At 43.9% G+C, this 23043-nt stretch overlaps 1 long non-coding RNA gene across 2 annotated transcripts; it reads left to right on the top strand.

The window, feature by feature from the left end:
* The first annotated feature begins 8674 nt into the window (after nt 1–8674).
* Nucleotides 8675–21931, top strand: LOC119371964 (uncharacterized). 2 transcript variants are annotated; one of them, XR_007417728.1, is made up of 3 exons: nt 8675–10947; nt 11552–14272; nt 19167–21931. It is a non-coding gene; the product is annotated as an uncharacterized LOC119371964 (long non-coding RNA). The 2 variants fall into 2 exon arrangements; XR_005179369.2 differs by having other exon boundaries at nt 8694–11755; nt 13786–14272; nt 19167–21914.
* Nucleotides 21932–23043: the final 1112 nt, after the last annotated feature.

Below are 23043 nucleotides of genomic sequence, written 5' to 3'. Positions count from 1 at the left end.
GGTGAAAACATGCGAAACATCTTGATTTGCTAGCTTTCGTGAGGGAAACAGCATTGTGGAGAAATGTTTGAAGTGTATAGATGTGCCTTGTTGCATGAGGAAAAGTCTTCAGTGTGTTTTTACTCAGGCTGTTTTTTTTAGACAATACAGATTTTTTATAAAAATGCTATGACAGACTCCTGCCATTTTCGCACACGAACTCTGCATAGCGGGGAAATACTTTGCTGCAGCTGAAATGACACTGTTGCGACTAATTAACAAAAACTCATTGACTTTCTAGTTATTGACTTGAGGGCAGGTGTTTATATTATAGAGCTGTAGTGCATGCTATTTTATGGCATACCCATTTTTTAGAAATGACGGAAGTTAAGTAGTTCACGATATTCGTCATCGAATTTCAAGGGCAAAATCGAAACTTATCGCGCCCAGCGTGCGCGATGCGCGACCATTCCATAACGTCAGACTGGTGCTACCCTCGACAAGGAAGTGGCGAAATTGAATGAAGGCGCGCCACGGCCGTATCTTTGCTTGAAAAGGTGCAAGTCATCTCACTTGTGCCAGTGCATCGCCTTACTTTTGCGTGTTGTGTTTGGTGCTTATCTGTTTCTTTCGAGCTGTGCACAAGATAACGGTATAGTATCAACCTTTTTTCTTTGTCTGGGAAGCATAATACTCTCCTTGCAGTTTAAGAAAGAAACAGACAAGCACTACACATTGCACGCAAGCAATAAGCTGTCTGCTTGTGTATTTCTGAATGCTTGCCGATTTTTCTGACCAGATTCTGCACCGGTGCACCGTGATTCAAACTCTCGTCACTTCCTTGTCACGTGCAGTTCCGGCCTGACGCACGGAGGAAGGGAAGATCTACTGTTCTGGTCTTTCCTTCCTCCGTGGGTCCGAAGTAGCAGAGAGGCCGCGCTTCGTGCGTGCTTGACACGATCAGTTTTGCTTTTACCCTTGAAATTCGATGATGAATATCTGGAACTGCGTGCAACCTTTGTGATTTCTAAAACTGGGTATGCCATAAATTATCATTCACTACAACTTTTAATATAAACAACTTCACTCAAGTCATAAAAAGGTAATTAGTGAGTTTTTGTTAATTAGTCACGTCAACACCATTTTATCTGCAGAAACATATTTCTGCCTCGACATAGAGTTATTAATGAGCGAAAACGACGGGAACCTTACTGTCTTAGAATTTTTATAAAAAATCTGTATTGTCTTAAAGAAAAACACCCTATATCACTCGTTGTGTGATGTTAAAAGAGTATCGGGCTTCAGTACAGGAATACAAGGGCTCATATGCTGCTGTCAGAACCATAGGGGTAGCGAGGAGGGGAGGGAAGGGGTGGGAGGAATTTGACCCTCCTCTGTATTTGGCATGTTTGAGTGCTAGTCGGTAGTCCGTCATTGTAAGTACAAAATATATTTTGGGCGAAGGATGGATGTTCCCTTTATGCATATGTTTGATCATGTGATTGTATGTGCGCGTGTACACGTACTCACAGATTGAAATGGGAAAATTGAGGGCTAAGTAATGCACATACTTTATCATCTCCAGTAATTTTGACACGAACACTTACACAAGTGCCAACATTACCTCTGGCGGCCAGATTTGCAGCGACATGATGCAGTCATCACGAGCAGTTGCTCATACCAGTGAATATACTGTACATATTTCATATACGTGGCAGTACATACGTATACGTGTCTGAACACTCACTCCAGCTGCGCTAATGGTCGGAACATATTTATTTACTTGCAAAATCCGTACCACCACCTTCCAGCCTCCGCTTGCGGCTGCACATAAGCTGCCGTTCTTGGATCGGTGGACATTCTTGGAGAGCTCGGTTTTAAAGACGTTAGTCTTTCTTGGGGAACTAAAACGTAGAAATTTTGGTCTGTCTGTCTTTCTGTTTGTCTGTCTGTCAGCCGATTCAGCCACCCGGCTGAAGTTGAACCACTTGCTTACCGCCCACCCATCTTGAACTGGTACGGCTATTCATACTTGTGAACGTTGTCAATCAAAAAGTAAATATTACGCATAGCTGAGGCGCAATATCACTAGGTAAGTATTAGGTGGTGTGTTCCTTTAATAGAAAATACATTGATACGTAATTCTAATGACCCTAGTTTCTTAAGCTGCGCTGAAAATGCGGCTGCGCTGAAAATGCAACGCGCCGACGAAAGCCCTCTGCCACGGAGGAAGGAAAGAACTTCCTCCTCCGTGCCCTCTGCACAAGCTCGTTTCACGACGTATTGCCAGATGGCGCCCATATCTCACGCAGCGTAGAGTTACTGCATATGCTACCTTTAGGTAGCAGAGTTGCGCATCTGTCTTCCAAACGCCGCTAGCAACCATGCGTTGCTGGGGACAAGTTTTGTATTTCTCGATGGCGCCGCTGCAGCGAACTGGATTGACACTAGTCATTCACATTAAAGTGAATCACCGGTCTTCGACACGCCAAACATGTCGACCGGTGACCCGGTAGGCATGTCGCCTGCAAAAACGGAGTGTGTCTTCGCGACATAGCCATAGTTGCTAGCAAGACCTACGCACAACTCTGCTACCCAAAGGTAGCATATACATAACTAACGCAGCGCTCCTCTATCGTCTTTCGACATTTGCAGTGAAGCACGCAGATACGCGGCCAATTTTTTTTAAGTGTTTGGTTGACGATAAAAAATCAGACATTGTACGTAAATTCCTGTGGTGGCATCAGGTGCCAAAATGCAGTTGGGGTCGGGGAGTGGTGCTGAGCTTAAACCACATGATCTCTCCCACAATTTGGTACCGCTATAGTACCGCCATTACCATGCCGTGGATTCTGTTGGTGCACATATACCGACAGAATCCAAGGTATTAGAGCAATTGTTAGCCAATAGCAATGGACGTGCCTGTTTCTTTCACGGCGTTACAGCGTACGTACAGTCGAAACAGGATATATCGATAAATCAAAAATATATTCAAGGGGGGGGGGGGATATAACAATAATTCGTTATATGCGGGTTCGACTGTACTGCAGTTTTTGTATGCATGGGTATCTCGGTCAACTTTTGCGTTTCAATTTCTGAACACTGCATACATGCATAAACTGTCCACTAGGGCAGTCAGTAAAAAAAGCCATTTACGCTATATATATATATATATATATATATATATATATATATATATATATATATTCTCCTCACCACACCACCTGCTCCGCTCTGTGTTCTCCTCCTCACTACCCAGCTTTACCCTCTCCATGTTAATTGCTACTCATTCTCTGCCAGAGCTTTACCCATGTTCTCCCACACGTCAGGCCTCGCTCTCGCAGCTGGGATAGAAAGTGCGGATGATGAATCCCCAGGGATTTACTTTAAACAGCTCTGCTGTTAAAGGGACGGTAAAGTGAAACGAATCAATTATACTCTGAAAACCGTAGAAAAAAAATTGAGGTAAAAGCTTCATTTATAAATTTCGCGCCGGAATCTCCGCACGTGACGTACAGATTTCAAAATGTTTTAATAGTATTTCGACCACACTGGCTCAACGAAATTTCCTGAAACTCGGTATGTAAAGTCTCTGGCTCCCTCGGAAGACAATGCACTTCATATTTAGCAGTTAGGCATTATATACGCAGACCTAAGTAGACGACGTCAAAATCTATGACGCCACGGCGCTTGGTGCGGGAACTTCAAGGTGGCGTCGACACCCGCCTTTTCTTTTCGCACGTTTTCTCGCTTACCGAGCGTCTTCTCGCGGCAAGCGTGGTGATCTTGATATTGGGAAAAAGTAATTTACTAATACGAGAAAAATCGTTTTTCTCTTTCGTGTCCCTTTAAAATGCAGATACGGGGCCACCGATTTGGCTGTATTACAAAGACCGTTCATTCGATCGGTTCTCTTTAGTGGCGAACTACAAATAACACGTGTACCATCTATAGACCCTTTTCATAAATACGCCACCTGACGGTGGGCTTTTCGTCAGTTTCGCTTTGCAAAGGAGCGTGGGATAGCCAGCGCCATCGTGAGGGCATGGGAAGCGAGCCGTCAAATGCGTGAGTGCTGTGATGTTTGTCTTGCGGCTAGTTCTCCGTGTCATCCGCTGAAATCTCACCGTTTGTGTGCTTGAACGAGCTCTTAGTACTCTCCGTTGGTCTTTCTGAGGTCTTCCGCTGCACAATGGGCAACATTTTGTACCCTTCAACGGGCTGGACGAGCAGTTTGGCTCGACTGCCGCGATTGCGGGACCGTGACCACAGCCAACTCGCGTACGCGCCCGGACCGGGAAAAAAAAGGCTCGCCGAAGCTACAAACTTCTCACCGAAGGAAAAGAAGGACGTCACTGTCGCGGAACTATGCGACCGCAACCGGTGAAAATCCTGTCTGCCGCAAGCCACACCACGCAACTATTTTCTGGACGCCACGCGTTGGGTATATTTGTATGCAGTGGCGTAGCCAGGGGGGGGAGGGCACACCGGGCCCGTGCCTCCCTCCGAAAATTTTTTTTTTGCCATGGCACACAGCACAAATGACACTCGACCACATCTGCCTGCCCGGCCCCCACTTCAAATCAAGGTGGTTTGAACCCCCCCCCCCCCCCCACCCCGGAAAAAATTTGTGCCTTCGCTCCTGTTTGTCTATACTAAAAAATGTTGACACGTGGCTTACGATATGCGAGTACTGTCGCTACTAAATGAACGGTACGCAACTTCATTTTTATTTTTCTGACTGGCCTTATGAACCCTCGCAGTATTTCTGCACAAACAATCTATCGCAATTCACCGCATGCAGGCACTCGGGAGAAGATTATTCATTCGTAAAAGCAAGGCGACACATGGCGCTGTGAAATAAGCACGTCCGTTTCTGTAGCGCGTTTTACAAAACGGTGCCCTTCCGCACGTCCGTTTGACATCACGTATGGAGAGAGAGCACGTGCGTTTGTTGTTCACGTTTTATCGCGAACCTTATCGCTGTTCTCGTCGCGATATCCTCGATGGTGGCACATGGGAACGCAGCACGTCTGCACCATTGCAGCACGCCGTCTCTACGAAAAACGTTGATGACAGTTCACGATTCGGCGGTGCTGAAATGTCACGCACTGACACGTTGCCGAAGCCTGCGTCGTCTGCTGCGGTGCCCTCACAATGGCGGCAGACTGTAGTTTGCGTGCGCGGCGCTAGGGGCGCCCTTTTTCGAAAAGGGTCTATACTTTTTCCTGGCGGCATCATTTTGTTTTATTTGTCTCGTCTTCACGCGATTATCTCCGAGTTTAGTATATATTGTGCGCAATTATCTTGTCGTTTTCTTGTCAGCAGGGAAGCAGCAACACTACAATTAACGAATTATCGAAACATCGATCTTGTTCATGGAGAGGAAAGACCATATCGGCCTCGATATGAGCACATTTTTTTGTTTCTCTTGTACCAAGCTCTGTTTTTCGACAGTGTGTAATTGCCCTTATATGGGGTCTCAAACATGTTGGTAATAACTGCTGTTTATTGAATGTGGAGTACACAGAAGAGTTATATTCTAGGAGTGTGGGAATAGTACTCATCTCGAATCGAATAGTGCCGAATAGTGGCCGAAAATCTCGAATATCGAGTAAAGAATATTTTTATTGCAAATTAAAAGAAAAAACAGAGAAATGAAATCTGCTCATGTCCTCGAGCACCTAACGCGGTGAGTGACTGCTACCGAAAGACTACAAATTGTCATGCAGAAACACAAGCTGTTTCACGTGACCTGGCTTCAGGCTCTCTACCGCCGCGATGTTACGGTGTTTCCTGCAGTTGAAAACACGCGCTCACCGGGCACCTAAGTAGTAGGGATGGAAAAGTATCGCAAATCAATTTTGGTGATATCTGGACAAACTGCAGTTCCATGCTCTTTCCAGTATTTCGAAGGATCATCCTTTCTTGGAATCAGCTGAGGCTCATTGAAGTATTTTCCAACCATGTTGACTATAAGGTCTGGCAGTGTGCTGGTTATTTTTTGGCGCTAGCAGTTCGACAGTCTCACAGACTGTTCCCATGGCCTTCTTTTGCTGGAGCCATTACGTGCGGAAACGACATAATCTCCTTTAAAATAAACATGCGCTTGCTTATGAAATAGGGTATCGGCGAAAGCTTTAACGAAAGGCCTCATGTCACGACATTAGCGTTAGTTTTAGCCACCCAATCCTATAACCAAGTTGTAACCATTGGCCTTTGTGGCGTTTTAGATATTCGTCCTGTCGAATTATTCGAAACTTCGAATACTAGTTATTCGAAAGTCGAATCGAATTATTTGATTTAGTATTATTCGATTCAAAACTCGAATATTCGTACACCCCTATTATCGCCATTGATGGCAATTCTGCATTACAAGAACACATTTGGCTTTTTTTTTCAGTGAAAGTCCCTGTTGGTGCGTCGGTATATTCGTCCACCCTTCGTTTTATGGCGCTTTTCTCTCTCTCTCTCTCTTCCTTCTTCTTCCGTGCTTTTTGTCTGCCAAATTCGCCTTTGCAATGTACCTAAAGCTGGCTTCTCCACGACATGACATCATGTCAGGAGAAGCCTTCTTTTGAAACCACCTTCGTTTCAACATTTACGTTGTTAGTGTGTGTGTATGCGTCACTGTACGCGAGTGTCCATGTGAGAGAGAGAGAAAGAGACGAAGGGAGGGAGTTGGCGCGACATAGGTAGTTTAGGAATTTCACGTTGTTTTCAAACTTCCCGTTTTCGACACATGTGTCTGGCATCTATGACGCGCATAGAAAACGGAAGTGAGGGCGCTTTTGTTCAAGCGCTGGCGCTGGACTTGGCGATCTTTGAAACAACAACGCCATCTGTGCAGACTCTTTTTGCATAAGATGGCGGAAGGTACGACTCGCTGGTGTTTCGCGCGACCCCAGACGCGCATTTCAAAGGAGTTAATCGGAGCGGTGGGCGGCAAACAAATCCACCGTCGCCCACCGTGGAGAGAAACCTGGTATATATGTATATTCTCATTGTACCCCGGGCGCCTGTCTACACTAATGAAAAAGTTCATGAATTTGATTTATTTAATTACGGCGCCTTAAAGGACCCCACTGCAAAACTGACACCTCGAGATGTTTGTGTTGTTTGACTTTCCTGTATACGGGGGCACATCTGACCAATTATTAGTGACGAACGTTGCCTTTAAGATATCCTAATTTGGTTTTAAAGTAAGCGTGAGTGCTCATTTGAGTTGGCTGGACCTCGCGACATCCTGGCATGACGTAGATCGAGGGCCCGCGTGACGTTCCACGAGTAAAGCAACTATTGTGGACGTCACAGAAGGTTTGCGGGGCGCACACAATACCACGACTGGCACCCGGCGAGGCCTATTGTTCCTCGCCCCTCTCGCTCATACTTTCAATCTCTACCGCGCGCGGGGCCCCGATCACGGCCGGTCTGGAGGCGCGCGCTCGTAAGACTACGCGCTCGCTCCTTCGCGCGCCTCCAGACCGGGCCGTGCCCCGATTTGAAAACTGCGCCAACTGCGCTTTCAACGTCACCACAGCTTGAGTGCACGTGGTCTTTGACGCTCCCCCGCATGGGGCGCTAGTTTCTTGTGGTTTTTAGGCGGGCGTTTTGAAGTGACGCTGAAATGGTCACAATTAACTACGCTAGAATTAGTTATACGATACGATAGAGCATTTACGATTTAATTTAGGCATTACCAGACACAAAGCTACAAATTACAATAAAAAAATCACAAACAAAAATTTTGCTGTCAGGGGTCCTTTAACTGATGCCTCTAGCCATCCTACAGAAAATCTAATTATGAAGGTAGCAAGCAAATATTAATTTCCCTTATTTTTGAGGATTTTTGTACACATCTCTTGAAACACATCCTGTGTTACGCGACAGAATTAAGAAAGCTGGTGCACGTATTACTGTTTTTCATGGTCACAGCGACGTCATATATATGAATGATTGCCAGCGAAGTTTGTAGACGTTAGCGATAATATGGGAACTTGTAATCATACTGCGCGTGTGTAATTTTAAAAAACAAAATGTGTGTTCTCTCGTAGTGTCCTTTTTCGTAGTGCAGCAACGTAATGTGGTGAAAGTGACTTAATTATTATTATTTTATTTGTGAAAGTATTATTTTATTTTCGCGGTGGTGTTAGTGCTGTTTTTTTTTTTTTTTTTGCATATTCACAGGTGTGCATGCCCATAAGATCGGAAGGATTGCCCAGAATTCAGGAGTATCTCGGACAAATCGGGAGTAGTTGGTATGCACGCGCGTCTAGCAGTGCGTGTTTATTAGACGCGCGTGCATACCAACTACTCCCGATTTGTCCGAGATTTGTCCGCATTCATAAATATTTACCCTGGAGGTAAATATTTATGAATGCGGGTAATATCGCCACTACCTAAGTCAGTTTGTGGAGGGTAAGTTCGAGCTAAAGCGGATATCGCAGAAGAAAACTGTTTTAATTCTTCTGAATATTTTACTCATACTATCCTGCCCGGTGCACGGCGTCTTTCTCCGTTCTCTCATCACTGTCTCCCGCACTTTATGCCATTACAGAACGGCAAGCGTTGGCATTCGCAAGAGAAACCGTCGTCAAGAACAATGGGCGGTTGTAGTTTACGTTGTCGTCTAGTCCACAAAATAAATTTGAAGTTTATTTTGTTGTCTAGCCCACATAATAAAGCCACAGTTTACCTTGTTGTGTGGTCCACAGAATATTTCGAGTACAGTATTTCGAGCTTCTTGAATTGTTTCAAGATGGTTTCAAGCAAATCATATCGAGTACGGTCGTACGGTGACAAGAAGAAGCGAGCAACACTCTACAGCATCTGCGACCCAGCCATCGCTCGCTCCCTTCGTTCTCCTGGCGCACCATCGGATGTGGCCTACGAATAGATCACATCTGCGGGCCTCTTTCAAACCAATTCTTGCCGCGACCGTCGGTGGCAGTACAGCTGGTAGTACAGCGTTTCAAGTTTGGAGCACGTGAACAGCAGCCCGGCGAGTCCGTACTTCATCGCAGAACAGCAACGTCCTACGGGACACTAGCCAAGGAGGGTACACCGGTAGTGTAAGGGTAGTTCGCCTGGTTCTCGGGTGGATTTGTTCGCTGCGAAGGTGCGCACTCGCGCTACGGTGAGGCGTAAATAAAAAGCCTCTGCCCGCGATAAGAATAGAGGAGACAACACTCATCCAACAGTTGCCTGTTCAAATGATCAGTGCCACTTCTGCAAGCAACGGGGCCACACCGTGAAAGCATGCAGGAGGCAAACTGCTGCTCACAGTTCGACTGAACCCGATTCGCCTGGGAGAAGCATTATTGGCGGAAGGCAAGTCAATGAGAGCCGCTGCGAGAAGAATCTGCTGCAATCACCGCTTGTACTAATCTACGATAATGTCAACGATCCCCTAGTGCTTGCCTGTGGCACATCACCATATGGACTGGAAACATTGCCTAGCCATGTGGGTGAAGATGCCAGAGAGAGGCCTATTGGCATATACGTCGACAACCATGAACACTGCAGAAAGAAGCTATGCTTAGACAGACTGGAAAGCAGTTGTCATTGGCTTTGGTGAAGTTTAATCAGTTACCATGTGGCAGGCATTTCAAGGTTGTGACAGATCACAGGGCACTTTTAAGACTTGCCCATTCCACGAGTGCCGTCACCACGCACGCTCCGTTTGGGCTGTCATGGCAGCACACGTCACAAATTTGAGCACCTAGCTGCAGAGAATCTCTGCAATGCGGACGTGTTCAGTCATTTACCACTGAGTTACCACTAAGGGCCAGCAAAGCAGAGGAGGGGCAGCGATGTCTTTATGAAATAGAAGTGATGATGTGACATGGAGCATGCAGAGGGCAAGGTTTTCATCGAAGTACAAGGTGTTGGCTAGTGTCTTCAACTGGGTGCATTGTAGGGAGTCAAAGCACAAGCTACCTGAAGAGTTTGCAGCATTTGTGAGCTGCAAGCATGGACTCGTGTACTGGGGTTGTCTGCAATGGGGCAGTAGTCTCGTCATTCCACGTCCAGGCAGACGGCACATCATGGAAATTCTTCACAAGCACATCCAGGAATTGCCGAGATGAAGGAACTTGCCCAAGAAGCAGGGTTACGAGGTTGAAAAGACAAAATGTAGCCAAAAAATTTTAAAAACTACCTGAAAAGTAGCCAGCTTGAGCCAAAAATAGCTGCACATGTGTGAAAGCAGCTGCAACGTTTTTACTCAAACAACTTAACGCGATAGCCCTCTTGGCAAAAACATAAATAAGTGCAGTATGAACACTTCAAAAATCAGAATTGCTGAGATGGAAGCATAAATTGTTGACATATGCAATCATTTCATGCAGGATGACAAAGTATCTTGCACTGTATAAAAATCTCTGTTCACACATCTTAAGTGACTTTTCTTAAAAGAACTAAAAGTAATTAAACAGCCTTTTGGCGACAATAAAAATGAGTCTGGCACGAGTGTGCTCCAATTCGCAGTTGCTGGGATTCAAGCCTAAACAAAACGGCTCACATTTGCTATCACTTCTTGCGCGATGATGAAGTCCGAGGAGTTACTATATTGCTGTCACAGCCTGTACGGGACCCTAAGAAATGACGCAAGCAGTTCGTCAGATATCCCATTTCCAATGTTGAGTACAGAATATGCTCAGTGAAGAGTGCAGAGTGCTTTCAATACTGTGCACTTCCTCTTATGGTTTAAAGTTGCACTCAGAAATAAGAACTTGGCAGAAAAAATTGCCAACAATTTTTTAAAATGAATGTACGAAGTCACATTCGAGGTGCAGCTGTGCGCCTCTTCTATGAAGATGTTTCTTTATACCATGTTTGTACACATTACAGAAAATTAGATTACCATATACAGTAACTTCCTTTGCAATGTAACTGAAATTATGAACTGCTGCTTCCATTATGAACTTATTATGACATTATGAACTGCTGCTGACCAAGTACTGAAATGTAATTTATTGCGTTTGCATTATTTTGTGCCATTTTAGTGGCAATTATACCATACTAATTTTAGTGTTCCAGCAAATGAAATGACCTATCCTGTATGGGTCAATTCATGTTGTGCAGCCATTCATGTTCTTTTTGTGTTCTCTGCAAATTTCTTTTAAATTTTTTTTTGTGTCAGTCGTCTTGTTTCATTGTGAAAACACCTGCGAAGGCAATGAAAACTTGCACCATGTGCCTGCACTAAAGAAGGGCAGTGTTGTACAGAAACATTGTGCACAGGATTTTACCTATTCATTGGCCCAATAGTTACATTTGTGTCCTCTTAGAAATGCACTTCATTATTAATGGGGCTTAAAAAAGGCACTTCCAGTAGGTCCGCCACAAAGGGTAAAAAGTTGCTGATCCTTGATTTCCTAGCATCAACACCCGATGTGACCATGCTTATCAAGCTGTAGCAGCATTGGTTAAAGTAGTGGGCCAGCATGCAGTTCCAAGATGTTGAAACATCTATTGAGCACTCCTATCTGGCTTGCCTGAACATTGACATCCTATGAGTGAATTGTGAGTGTTCCGTCTTACATTAAATGGGATCTCTGTGCTTTTGCAGATGTGTCTGTTTGCCCTACGGAGCATCGAAGAAGTTGCACACTTCAGACATTGGATGGATGTGACTCCACCAGGAACTGCATACTTTGATAGGCCGAGCACAGTCGCGTGTGCCCTACCTTGGCACGGATCAACAGACTGTGCATACATTTGTACATACTGTGTTTGCACCGCTGTTTGCATTGAAGGGATCGACAGCACAAAGGTCGTTTCAATCGTTTCACTGGTTGCGTTTCCTTACGCCAGCATTTTGAGTTAGGCCAGGTCAGGTGCTAAAGAATTTAACTGCTAGCCTTGTTTCGTATAACAATCCAGTATGTTGCTATCGTAATCATTGCTTTGCCCCTGCAGCCTAACTGTGACTTTTTTTCTGTTTTCCTCTCGGATTATGTGATGTCCATTTCGCTCGTGCTCTTACGTTATATATCAGTTGCTCCAGTTTATGTGCTCGTGATCTGAATACCTACTCTCATGCCTGAAATGCATGTAGGTCTTTCTTAAACTGATGAATGTGTTAAGCAGCGCAACACGGTTAAAGTGCCGTGATATTTAAGTGTGTCCATATGGCCTCCAATATGTGGCTTCAGTGTATAGCCATCCTACTTATTCAGGTTAATGAGTTCAGGTTAATAGTGACAAAGTAGAATATCTACTTGTGCATGGTTGTGTGACTGAAACATTATATGGTGAATAAGTTCCTTTTAGTGCACTGTTGATGCATTCTGCTCTCACTCAAGCAAGAAAAAAATTTTAATGAAGAATGTGTAAACTGTACAAATAGGGAGAAACCATTCTTTGTGTAATACACAAAATGTGACTGCATTATTCTTTACCAGAAGCTGTGATGCCATTCTAACCCGTGTAAATGTTTTTTTTTTCCGTTTTAATGTTCTCCAGTTTATTCCACATTAACTTTCACCGATGTTTTATTTCGTTTGCTCCATGTGTTGTAATATCAACTGACACTTTTGCAGTGCAACATTGCATGGATACTTGATAAAAAGACAGTAGGTGAGCAAGCGCAGACGCAAGAGAGAAGTCAGGACAACACAAACTTTTGTGTTGTCCGCCATTTTTCTTGTGTCCGTGATTGCACGCCTATATTCTTTTATCATGAATCCCTAACAACCAGCTCAGCTTTCTATCATTCTGAGCTTGTACGGATACCTCCCCGTGAAAAAAAAATGTACTTAGTTCAATGGGTTATTGCTCAGTGCAGTGGTACGTATGCAAAATAACTTGACTAGGTATAGTGCCATAATTGCATCCACATCAGTCATCCATGCTTTGGCAGCAGGTATTCGCATTTATTAAGTATGCATTTATCTACAGATAGATGGGAGCCTCTGTGAGACATCTGCTGGGTCTCTGCACAGTTACCGCTGCAGTAACATGTGATTTGGGTAGGCCAAGATTGTTATGCACTTTATTAAAGGGCTACTGCCATGAGTTTTCGAAGGTGTTTAGTCCGCCATACAAGTTCCCTGTATACAGAGACGCCTCTGTGAAAGTTTGAAGCTCAGTAAGTGCTGATTAGATATCTTATTTTGACATTAAAGTCGATTTTTGCACGGCGCACCTACTGACATCAACTCTAGCCTGACATAAGGTTACAGTGTTGATTCTGGTGACTTCACACATCAGTATGGCTACTTGTGATGACGTCAGGCACCAAAACATTCAAAATGGCCATTAGTGCACCACCAGCGAAGCCAGGAATGGAGCAGCCGCGGAAACGTCACAATACACTCAGACCTCGATATAACGAACACGCATATAACGAATTATCGGTTATAACGAAGTAAATGAAGAATAGTCTTGTCATAGCTAGAGTGTTAAAAATAAACGTTTATAACGAATTTTCGGATATAACGAAGTTATTTTCGTGGCAGATGTGACTGTTATAATGAGGCTTGAGTGTAGCTTGCGCGAGCACATGACAAGAAGCTCATACAGTGTTGTGATTTTAGGGTGCAGTAGGAACCAAAACTAGCTTTTGAAAACATACTGTAATTACTTTTTCAGGGTGCACTCATGCTTACCAGTACATTTTATAGGCTCTTGGGGGCTTGGCCTTTCATTTGACGCAAAGAAAGGACAAGGGAAAATTTCCGTGTCGGCAGCCCTTTAAAAAGTGCAGCAACTCTTTTTGATCGCCTTACGCAGCAGCCAAGTTGCTTGTAGTGTGTGACGCATCATTTTTATTGTTTTTCTCATGTCTCTGTGGCCCTGCAGGTTCCTTATCCACAATATCTCATCAGCAGTACCATTCCCTCGTGTCCTTCCAAGACGGACTGCATTCCTGCCGGCAGTGCACCTATGCGACCAAGTACAAGACACACATGAGAACACACCTTCTCAAGCATACGGGCGAGCGCCCCTTTGAGTGCCACTTGTGTCCAGCTACATTCACTGAGAGGTTCAAGCTCATGGTTCACGTGCGCGCCCACACAGGAAAGCGTCCCTTTCCCTGTGACTACTGCGACGCATCCTTTACACAGAGGAACCACCTCCTTGACCACATGTGCACCCACACAGGAGAGCGTCCCTTTTCCTGTGTTCAGTGCAACGCATCCTTTTCGAAGAGGAGCAACCTCAGTGACCACATGCGCACCCATACGGGAGAGCGTCCCTTTTCCTGTGCTCACTGCAATGCATCTTTTTCACGGATGGGCCACCTCAGATACCACGTGTCTCATCGTCATGCAGTGAAGCCCTAAAGGTCAGTGGCGTACCACCTTTCTTTGCGGAAGAAAGGGGAGGGAGAGTTCAAGGGGGACACTAAAGGCAAATATTAAGTCAACGTTGATTGTTGAAATAGCGTTCCAGAAACCTCGTAGTGCTTGTTTCGTGCCAAGGAAATGCTCATTTTGAAAGAAAATTACGTTTTAGTCGTTCGCACGGCGCTAACGCAGTTCAAATCACCCGCCTGAACGGGCCTTCTGACGTAGCAGTGGCCGTGCCCAATGTTGCCCGCCTTTACTGCCCGGCTGCTGACGCTATGGTTTCTTGCACAACAGCGGCTATCAACCTTGCCAAGACGCAGGCACGGGCCACTCCGAAACTGTATAGTTCACTGCAACGGAGCTTATCTTGGCCAGCAGAAGCAGCAGTAGAGTCTCAACAGTGCGAAAATAGCGAGAGCCAAGCACACAGCAGTACGCGATACCGAAACAACCACTGAGACGCGCAGCTCGGCGCAAATGAAACTTTTGAACTACTCTCATCGTTCCCCATAGTAGCGCCAAGAGGTTCTTTTTTCCATGAATCAAACAGAAACGAACAAGCAGCATTTTATTATGTCTTGGGATGCACGGAAGGTTCTTTTTTTTATTGCAATTAGTTTGATTAGTAGTGGTTAATTGTACTCTGTACTCTTTGACGTCATCGGGATAATTTCCAAAATGCCCCACTCGTGGCGCACATCGTGTCCTACATTTACCTTAATTTCTCGATTACTAGAGCACTGCTGTGATACTATTGACATTTTAGACGTTCTCACACATAGACCTTTCACTCTGACATAAATTGTTATTTACCTTTAGTGTCCCTTTAAGTTATTTAATTCATTTTTATGAGAGAAGGTAACTTCTAAAATCTATCAAACAATTCTTGGATGTATCAGAGACCATGTTTCTTACAGCATATTGATTAGAAAAAATTCAGTCATTGTTAATGGGAATTTTTTTAGTGCGTTTGGGTAACCTTATAGTTATGCAGTGATGACGAATGTTTGACTTGCTTTGAATGTGGATTGGCTAGGAATGCATTCATGACTGGAACTTGCTTAAGTTTGCACACTATATGTAAATAACAAGGACAATATAGATAGGTGTGCAATTGAGGTCAGGCCGCAGTAGTATCTGCCGGGTTTTTGTTGTTCCTGCAAGTTTATCAAAACGGGAGTGATTTGGTTGGCATATCATAGTAGTTCATCGTTAAACTGAACTTCATTATAATGTGATTTTTCGTGTAAAAATATATTTTAACATATTTGTTACTTCATGTCCATACAACACCGTGTATTTTTTAACCTCAACATAAGGAAGCATGTTTACTTGCTATTTCAGTATAACAATGTTTCAGTGCTTCCATAAAGAAAGAACGAGACAATGAAATGAAACTTCTGTTCTTGTCGGTGGTCAAATGGTTGCACATGTGACAGGAAGAAGCCGCAGAGCAGAACGTCTTTCTAGGCAGTGGCTTGGCAGAAGTTGGTGGTGGAGCGGTATTGTGTCCGTCTCCACAGTAGGAAGTACTGCGTTCAATTCCCATTGCTGCCGGATCACTCACTGGTTGTTTATTTTATCTGGAGTGGGGCATCCCAACCTAGCGCTCTCTACTGTAGGTACTCTAGGGTACTCTAGGGGGCCCACCTATCATGCTGCATGCAGGGTAAGTGTCCCGCATTGAGGAAAAGTGTCCTGTGTTGCACAAAATATATGAAAGCCCCCTAAGATGTCCCGCATTTCATTCTTGATTGTTATTGTATCTGGCCACTCTGTTTGAGGATGCTTTAGCTGCAAGCACTCCTAGCTTCCGAAAAAGTCACTTGGTTCATGGTGGTGACAAATGCAACGTGGGCGGAGGGCCCCTGGACCAACTGAACACGCATGAAATCGCGTCTTGCCAGTAGTTGGCAGTGGCTGACCGAGCCATTTTAAGAGGTGGTTTGGTCTGACAGAAAATTCGACTGCAAAAAAAAGTAAAACGAGCCGTGTCGAGTACTTCACAGGCTCTCATCCTTAACATATGGAAACTAAGCCACAGCTGTTTTCGTGGGTGACTATTTTTATAGTCGCCAAGCTTTCAAGTTGATATCAATATAACCTTGCTTTACATCTGAGCATATTAAAGCGATGTATAAAATAGTTTGCTCTACACAGATATGTATTTGAATTTCACCTTGTATCATGACAAAATATTGCAAGAGGAAATTCCTCACCAAAAGTTGAAAAATAAATTAGTGTAGTTAATTCAAGTGCACATCATGCTGCGTCTATCCCCCCCCCCCCCTCTCTGGGCAGCCTGTTCCACATTTCACTGGAAGGAAGGTGGTCACTGTATGCTTACCTAGAGATGGTGCTTGTATCTTTCTGCTCGCTTCTACTTTGACACTGTACAACTAGCGCTGTTCCATATGCCGCGCGAACTCCGTGCTGTTCGTGCCTCGTGTCAGCACCGGTTGTGGCGTTTGTGCTAAAGCCCCATCTGTCAAAGCTCTTTTGTGGAGCGTGTCCCCCTAATAGTGCCACCCAGAGGCCAAGCAGGAGAAGGAGAAAGACGAAGCGTAACGGTACCGCGAAAGAGGCGCTTATGAGCCAAGAACAACGCAAGTAGGTGGAGAAAACATTGGTGTACTGATTATATCAACTACCACGGCATCTGGTAGCACAAGCAAACACAAACGCACTTTACACAAACAACCTAGCTTGTTGCATGTAATTGGTTACTGAAATAAGCAATAGCTCAATTTCAACACTAACAAGAAATTTTATAGACTAAATAATTTCTTACATGACAGTCTGATTGATGCCAAAAGAAAAAGTATCCGAAGGTGTACTGTGAGTGTTTGTGCTGGCTTTGACAGTGATCTCTTTGCTGTTTCAGATGTGTCCATTCCTCTTATGGAGCAAACAACAAGTTGCATGCTATGGATATTGTCAAAAAATGCATGCCACCAGCTTCTTCATAGAAATTTGTGATGGTGATGTGACCGTGTTTGCCAACTGCTGCCTTGCTTTGGTTATATTGAAAAGAATGAAATCGGATATTAATCTTTCGCCCTGTTAGTCTATTGAAATTGTGAAGAATCGATTTTCTCGCAGTGTTTAGCTTTCGGTCATTGGCGTAATGGAAGTGTGCCTGTCTTTACAGTGCATTGGTTCAGGCTGGGTATCTGGTAACACACACCAAGTCTTTACAAGTCTGTTCAACGCTGTACATGTTCATGCAAGTATAGCTGACAGAAATAATGCTGTAAATAAGCTACTTCAACACTCTGCAGTGTTAATTTGCTTTCACGTTGCAATATGTAAACAATGATCTTGAAATAAGTTTATAGCCGAAATTTTGTGTAACTTCACGATGCATTTGGCCCTGTAAACTTCGGTGTTCATGCTTTTGTGTTGTAAGTCGACAAAATCTTGCAATCATTGTGGACCAACTAACTTTAGTTTATTGCAGTGCCACTAACTGAGGAACAATCGTTTCCTGAATTCACATAAATCTGGCTGTGTTATCTTCCACCACCAATTGTGGCACAATGCTCAAATTCAAGTATTTTTTATTCTGTTTGTAGTATATCAGGCTCATTTCTTTCACGTTCTTCCTAAGTTGATATATCATTTGTGTACTATCATTTTTTGAACAAGTGAATGAGAGCGTGTGCAAAAGTGGCCCGACTACACATTCCACTCCTAAAGGTGAACCTTATGTTTCCTCTAAGTATATTGCATTTTGTTTTAATTTTAGAAAAAAAAACATTTCTGAAGGATAATGTGTAAACTACACAAACTGAGAAACCATTCTTTGTGTAATGCACAAAAATATGGCTGTATTCTACATTGTGCCGCCATGCTAACAGTGTGATGCCTTGCTAGCCTTTGTTTGTCTCCTATTAAGTTCTTTCAGAAATTTTTTTTTTTTTTCACGTGCTTCATATGCATAAAGTTTCAAGTGATGCTGTTGCTGTGCAGCATTGTATGGAAGCTTCTGCGCAATGTAAAAGTGTTATAATTACTTCAGTGTTATTGCTTAGTGCAGTGGTAGATGTGCAGAGTAATATTGCTAGGTATGATGCCATAAATGCTTCCAAACCAGACCTCCTTGTCACGGCAGCAGGTGTTTGCATGTATTAGGTATAATAATATTTATGTACACCCATCAGCAAAAGTTTACGAGGTGTTGGGTCTACAATAAATGCTAATGTCTACTCTATTAGTGCGTAATGCTTCTAATGTAGCTGGTGAATGTATAGGTTGCAATGCCAACTACAGCCTGGAACATTTCTTTGAAGGTTAGGTTCCAGGACAAAGCAAGAATATAGCTTGCTCGAACATTTCATGTCCCGTTAACTTTTGCTGTTGGGTATACAGAGAGAGAGAAATGTGTGAAAAATGTAGGGCAAGGCAAAGGGTGGTGGAGGCGGTAGAGTTTGAACAGATGTTGGCTAACGTTGCCATTTGAAAGAAGGCCTTTCCCATATCTCATATATGGGTCATTTTAAAAAGGGATTGGGCCTAAGGACACGAGAAACATGTCGATATCGATCACCAGAATGACTGATACTGGGATGCCGATTCTGAAATTTAGAGTTTTTGTTGCACGGTTATGTTTCAACGTATGGTGACCACTTGGGGTGCCTCACAAAGAATATGGGACGAAGGCATTCATGTGCCAGCTAAGCTGCTAGCAAAAGGTGGGCGGGTTACATTTTTGAGACCCCTGACATGCTGGGTTCGTGCAGTAACATGGGGTTTGGGGAGGGCAATTTTACGTTACTTCACTTATTAGTGCAGCAATCCTCCTTGATTGCCTGGCACTACAGTCCAGTTCCACGTAGTGTGTGACACACGGTTTGCATTGCCATCCTGTTTTTCCTTGCTGCTTTGCAGATTCCTCGTCTTCGATGTCCACGGACCTGTACCGTCCGCTAGTGTCCGTACAAGGCAGACTGCAATCCTGCCGGCAGTGCAACTACGTGACAAAGGACAAGACGCACATGAGATCACACCTCCGCATACACACAGGCGAGCGCCCTTTCCAGTGTCACCTGTGTCCGGCCGCATTCACCGAGAGGTCCAAGCTCGTGGTTCACGTGCGCACCCACACAGGGGAGCGTCCCTTTCCCTGCGACTTCTGCGACGCATCCTTTACGCGGAACCACCACCTCGTTGCGCACATGCGGACCCACACCGGGGAGAATCCGTTTACCTGTGCCCACTGCAATGCATCCTTTTCAAAGAGGAGCAACCTGAAGCGCCACATGCATGCCCACACAGGAGGGCACCTTTTTTCCTGTGTTCACTGCAGTGCATCCTTTTCGCGAAAAGACAGCCTCAGAGACCACGTGTCCCGTCGTCATGCAAAGCAGCTCTAAAGGTCAGGGGCGTACAGACTTTTGTTTGTGGAAGGAGCAGGGGAGGTAATTAATTAACATATTATATGCAGAGGGTAACTTCTAAAATGCCTCAAACAACTTCAAGATTCCTTAGAAACTCAGTTTCTTGTTGCAGTATTTTGCATGTCCCGTCGTCATACAAAGGAGCCCTAAAGGTCAAGGACATACAGACTCTTTTGTTTGGAAGGAGGAGGAGAGGTAATTCATTAACATTTTATGGTAGAAGGTAACTTATAAAATGCATCAAACAACTTCAAGATTCCTTAAAAATTCAGTTTCTTTTAGTGTTTTGCTTAGCAAGAAATGTGTGTTGTTCATGGAAATTTCTTTACAATTGCCTTCGGGTGACTTTGGGTCTATGCTGGGGCTTCAAACGTTTGGTCATTTGAATTCGCTTCAAGAGCATGCATGACTGTGAAACATTCTTGAAGTTACACATTACGTATGTAATTAACAAGGAAAATAGAGACAGATATGCAATTGGAGCCAAGCCACAGTACTAGTAGGTGGGAAATGTTTGTCTCTGTATGTTGGGCGCGTTGGTAATCTGTATTGAAGATATACAGCGGGTGAAACTACAGGAGCAAAAACATGTCAGTGTGTCTTCTCTGTATCATTTCTCTAGTCTTGCACTGCAATGTTTGAGTCAGTTTTTGTGTTTCTTGCATGTTTACCAACACAAGAGTGGTTTGGTTTCCCTTTGAGATGAGCTTATAGTTAAGCCTTCTAAAAACCAACTTCATTGTAATAAAGTTTTTCATATTCTTATCGAATTATGCACATCTTTTGTACCACTATTTTATCATGCGAAACTATCTCCATCTGTTTTAAATTCCGCCTCATGAGCACGTAACTGTCCAAGGACCGGGGTACTTAATAGCACAACTGCCCGAGCCATTTTGTTTTTAGTTGGCAGTTTTAACGCTCTATGGACATTCTGGGGTAGCGAAAAGACAGGCCAAAAAGGGCAAGTCATTGGAGATCTCGTTCTGTCATATAAAATGTCTTTTGAACTCTGGTTCACTAACTTATTTTTCATCACGCTCATGTACGTTAACATAGTTTTCCCACCATCTGTTTTTCTGTGAATTTGAGTGGGAAGTCCTGAACACTTCATATGGAAGTAGCCACTTGCCTCCGGTCACCAAACTCTCATCAACATTATCTACTATAAAGTCCAAGCCACGTTGCTGCATATTACATCATGTAGACTGGCCTTTATTTACAGAAATGGAAAAGTCGAAGATGCTCGTTGACAAGATCTCAGCATCCATGAAGTCTGTGAAAAGTTCACAACAGTTCTAATATTAGTAGCAGAAAAGGCATTACCCCAGTCACCCAACATTGTGTGAAAGGGGCTAAATCCCTTGCAGACACCAAAGCACCAAGTGTACCAAGGCTATAAACTGAAATATAGACTCGCTGTATCTGTGTGTCAACTTTCTGTGTGTTCCATCTTTTTTGCGCTTGACTTAGCCTGCTTGACCTGCGCTTGACTTAGCATGCTTGACTTAGCCTGCTTCCTTATTTGCTCCTTCTATGGAAAAGGGGCGCATTTTTCCAGCAAGAAATGTAGCATGTAATAGAAAATACAACTGTACATTTGATAAGATCACCATTTCCAAAAAGAATTTGTTCTGAAAGCAAGTACACTAGTCGGTATTTGAATTATAAGAAATTGTGAAGTTTGGATTTTCTTGTACTCGGCCGACTAAGTCAATGGAACGACAAACTTGCAAGGAAAAATAGGGGAACACAAGAAAGCAACACACTGTTGACAGATTTATCTTTCCCGTGTTATGTGTGTGGCATATTTTTAGATTTGCAGTGATAGATTAAATTGATGGGTTCTGAATGACTTAAGGAAGTCTGAAATCGTGGTGAACAGAATAAGGCTTAGTAATGCCAACGTAAATGTGCATAAAGCATTTCTATTGATAAGTGGTAATGAGACTTATTTGCGAGAAAAGTTATGTGAAGCGTGCACGTTGAATTTGAAATAGAATAGAGCGTGGTGCAACGAATGTTCGAGATGAACTGCTGGTGACGGAAATAGCGTGATGTTTCCAGTCACTAAATGTTTTATAGAGTAACACCGCGAGACTAGAATTCGGAGGGAATGTAATATTTGCTGTCATACTCAAAATTTGCATAAATTCTGGAGATGGGTGTATGCATGAGATGCGAGTGCGACTGACATTAAACCTTCTGCATTATGAAAAACACTTCGCTTTCTTGCAGGAGATTCTTGAAAGTGTTCTCTTCAAGACGTACCCACATGTGGTGTAATGTTTAAGGAATTCGGCTTTCGCACTCCTGCTGTTGGAGCTTACTTGTTTACTAACTTGCAAAATCCACATCGCCACCTTTTCAATCCAGCCCCCCTATTGCAGCTGTGCTGCCGGCTTCTGATTGACTCAATCAACTGTTTTGGATAGCTAATGAACGAGTATCACGAAGTGAGGCTGTTTGTCAATGAAGAGCTCTAAAAATCTTGTGCTCTGATGATAAAGCTTTCTGGGTCACGTGGCTCTAGGGTGCACACTTGGGCGTCTAAGTGACAGCCAACCTGGGTTTTCACAATGCTTCCACTAAAGTGTCTGTTCAAATAGGAAAAGAAACGTTCAGCACAAAATTGTGTGATGACTTCAGGTACAAGATGGTTGGTTGTTGTTGTCCGTGATATGCGGCAGCATGAAGAAAATTTGGGGGGAGGAAGGTTTTAAGCCCCGTCAGCCTGTTTGGCAAGAGAATGTCAAGCAACCAATGGACCCAGGCGTTCCACCAGTTGTGGACAAAGAAAGCTAAGCTTTTGAAATGCCTTTTTCTTTCCCGGTGTGGCACTGCATAGAAATGCACATCAGCACATTCTTCCACCAAACAAAGCCAGTCATTGAACTTTGGACATGAACAGCGCAAGGACAAGACAAGGAAGGCAATGAACACGAGAGCATACTGTCAACAAATTATTTATTTGAAAATATGCAGAACACGTTTACTTCATGCAAATGCGCGCATGCTTAGTTGAAAAATGAGTATCTGTTATCCAAGGTAGTATTTTCGAATGTCATTTGTTGATAGTCTGTGGTCATGTTTGTTGCCTTCCTTGTCCCGTCTTCGTGTAGTCCACCCAAAGTTCACACGTACCAACAAGCCCAGCTTAACACACTGATATTGAAGAAAGGCCAAAGGCGTAATCTGCCTGCTTGGCAGCCGGCACTCATTTATGCCACTGTTGTATGCTGGTTAAGCGATAGAGTTTCCTGCTATATTTACTAAAAGAGAACTGTGTCGCTGCAATTTTTCAGCCACCATGGAAATGATCGGTAGTACATTGATTTGCCTAGTCTTCATGCTTGCAGCTCCAAATG

Source organism: Rhipicephalus sanguineus, chromosome 10 (genome assembly GCF_013339695.2).
Source record: "Rhipicephalus sanguineus isolate Rsan-2018 chromosome 10, BIME_Rsan_1.4, whole genome shotgun sequence".
Classification (NCBI taxonomy): domain Eukaryota; kingdom Metazoa; phylum Arthropoda; class Arachnida; order Ixodida; family Ixodidae; genus Rhipicephalus; species Rhipicephalus sanguineus.
The sequence above is the reverse complement of the archived record's forward strand: the minus strand, read 5'-3'. Positions and strand labels throughout refer to the sequence as shown.